Raw genomic sequence first — 3,144 nt, 5'->3', positions numbered from 1 at the left:
GGAAGTTGGACTGAGAGGGGATTCTCTGTGGGAGCTGGACCTGGGCACAATGGCGAGATGCCCAGCTGCCTCCTGTCCTCCCTGCGATAGCCCCCATCAATGGCAATTGGAAGCCGGAGGTGTTTTCCCCCCAGGTGCACCTGGGTCCAAGCATGATGGAAAGATTTCCAGTTGCGACCATGACCTTCCCTCCGATGGCCCAACCCTTGGGCATCTTTTGGGCCCCAACGAATGTACCGAACAGCCAGGGCCCTCTAGAATGCGGACTGCAGGTTTGCCCTCTTCTTTAGTTTAGGGACACAGATTTGGGCATGTGCGGAGGGTCAGGGTGACCGAGAAAAGGCCCAGCCCCCTTTCAGGATTCCGGTTTTCAGCCTCAGCTTATTAAATGCATCCTCCCCCCCACCCCCCATTGAACACATCCTCTCTCAGTTCTATCCTTCGGCGGGGAGGGCGGAGTAGAAATGAAATCAATTCAATAAATAAACATCCCAAATGCTATGAATGCATCCTCTCCCAATTCCATCCCAAACGAACTCACTTCCCGAGGATCCTCCACACACCACCTCCCAGCTTGCAGCACCTACTTTTCTTGCCAGGCAAGTAGCTTGCTCTTAACCTCCCACTGCTGTGGCATCGCCAAAGGCTGCATCGCTGGCTTGCAGTGCGGCACACCAGGAGATTCTAGCACAAGGTCCTGTTCCACCCAGGGAAGCAGCTGTGGGGCAAACCTTCAGAGCACGGCAGCCTGTCCTTGAGCACCAATGGTTTTGGGAACCACAAAGGTGAGTGTGGCAATCGGGGCAGGATCCGTGAGGCAAGGGATGTACGGACGACGGGTAGAAACCAAGAGCAGGGAGATGTGGTATGCGCACTATCTTGGGAGAACTTTGACTAACCGCTACACCACTTCGGCTTTCTAAATGCTCTGTCTGTCTGTGATGCGCTGCCAAGGTGCTTCCGAGTTATGGTGACCCTATGGATGACTGACCTCCACAACGGTCCTCTCGTTAACAGCCTTGCTCCAGTCCTCTAAACTGGGGGTCGTGACCAGTGTTCCCTCTAAGCTGAGTTAGTGTGAGCTAGCTCACAGTTTTTTAGTCTCCGACTCACACTTTTGTCTTAGCTCAGAAAAAATGGCTCCAGAGCAAACTAATGTATGCAGTAGCCAAATTGCTTGCTCACACCTTTAATACCAGTAGCTCACAAAGTAGATTTTTTGCTCACAAGACTCCACAGCTTAGAGGGAACATTGGTCGTGACTTCCTTGAGTGAATCAATCCGTCTCTTGTCGGATCTGCCTCTTTCCTGCCGCCGCCAACTTTCCCTAGCGTGATTGTCTTTCCCAGTGAGCGTTGTCTTCTCATGATGCGACCGAAGGATGACAGCCTCAGTGTAGTCATTTTAACGTCTAGAGATTTGTGTCTACTGATTTGTCTTTTTTTGGCCGTCCACGGTATCCATAAAACTCTCCTCCCACATCACGTTTCAAATGAAATGCTTTACGGAGCGTACAAATTATACTTTGCTAGACCAGGCCCAAGGTCCAAGAATAAATCCCTGGAAATTTCACAAGCAGGGACACGTTATCTCCTATTTTTTGTCACTGGCCTCTAGGATATACTGCCTGTGAATGTGGAGGTTCCATTTCCAGCTGCTGCATTGTAAAATTTTGTGATCGCTGCTTGTTTACTGCATTAAAAAAAAAAAATTAAATCCCTGGAGGGATATTTTTTTATTTTGCAAAACTACAAACCACAAAGAAATATTAGGGAGGGGACTACATCTATGGAGAAAGGAAAGCAAACCACACTAAACTAAAACCCCAAGAGGAGGAGATCATCTCACTGTTAGTAAAAGTGTTAGTACTGTTAGTGTTAGTATCACAATATACTTGTAGAGTTCTTGCTTATAACAGTTCGCTTCCGATATGTTATTTTGTTAGTTGTTAAAATTTTGTGATCACTGCTTGTTGACTGTGGCTCGTAGTTGTCTGAAGCGCTGTCCTGCTCCACAAACTGATCTAATCCTTCTCCGATTCACCCAAGTCCCCAGCGGTGGCAGCATCCTGTGCCAGGGAATTCCAAGACTGAACTCACATGTTGTTCTGCAGGTTGACGCTGCAAAAAAATATTCCCGCACCTGTATTTAGCAAGTGTAGGGAGCGCAGATGTAAATCTGTGGGTAGCTAGTTCATGGAGTCCTCTAATTAGTGCTGGGCGATTAATTCTTCTGGCACCCCGTCTGTCTCGCATGGCAGACGACATTTCTGGAAGATAAGAGCCCTTCCCACAACTGATCTGGGAGATAAGATGCCGGTGTCAAGATCTGGGACGGGAAGAGAGTGTCCAGAGGAATCCCTGCTTAATCCTTGTTGTGTGTGTGTGTGTGTGTGTGGGGAGCAGGTGGAAAGGAGGAAGTCAAACGGTGCTTCTGGCTTTTCTGTTTATTTGTTTAGATCAGGGGTCCTCAAACTTTTTAAACAAGGGGCCAGTTCACTGTCCCTCAGACCGTTGGAGGGCCGGACTAAGCTGTGGAGTCTTGTGAGCTCCTGGCATTAAAACTGTGAGCGAGGGATCCCTCCGAAAATGTCCCTCCCCACCACCGCAGTGTGAAGCCAGGCCTCCAGGGCCTGGCGTGTGGCCAGGCGGGGAGAAGCGCTGCATGTGGGAAGCAGGCTTGGCGGCAGCTGAGCAAAGGCAAGTGAAGCCCCGCCACGGCTTGATTTCAAAAGGGAAAGCCCCGCAATACAGACACGCTTCCCTCCAGCGAGGGTCTCTCTTTCTGCCGCTCCACTCCAGCAACCTGCTAATTTAGCCCCGGAGTGCCTTATTGCAGGGCTCGAGGTGAAGCGATGTTTGTCTTAGCTCAGGAAGGAGGGCTCCAGAGCAAACTAATCGATGCCGGAGCCAAATTACTGGCTCACAACTTGAATGCCAGTAGAATCTTTGCTCACAAGACTCCACTGCTTAGGAAACATTGCCCGGGAGGGGGTCCCCGCTTTCTCTCACTCTGCAGGCCCCAAGCGGTGGGGGCAGTGGGTGGGTGGCTCACACCGTTCGAGAGCCAAAGGTGGCGATGCACCTCCCTGTGGCCCCACTGCCCTCCTCTCGGGACCGAGCCCCTCTGGCCAGTGCCCTGCGC

At 50.9% G+C, this 3,144-nt stretch overlaps 1 protein-coding gene across 1 annotated transcript in view; it reads left to right on the top strand.

Moving 5' to 3' along the window:
• The first annotated feature begins 658 nt into the window (after positions 1–658).
• The window catches only part of LOC107117089 (glucosylceramidase-like), a 74,832-nt gene continuing 72,346 nt past the window's right edge, over positions 659–3,144 (top strand). Inside the window, exon 1 of the mRNA XM_015419125.1 lies at positions 659–785. The gene's annotated coding sequence lies outside the window, so the exon portion shown is untranslated. The remainder of the gene's footprint in view (positions 786–3,144) is intronic.

The sequence above is a fragment of the Gekko japonicus genome, unplaced genomic scaffold (assembly GCF_001447785.1).
Source record: "Gekko japonicus isolate JY-2015 unplaced genomic scaffold, Gekko_japonicus_V1.1 scaffold25, whole genome shotgun sequence".
NCBI lineage: Eukaryota > Metazoa > Chordata > Lepidosauria > Squamata > Gekkonidae > Gekko > Gekko japonicus.
This window is presented reverse-complemented; position numbering and strand designations above follow the sequence as displayed.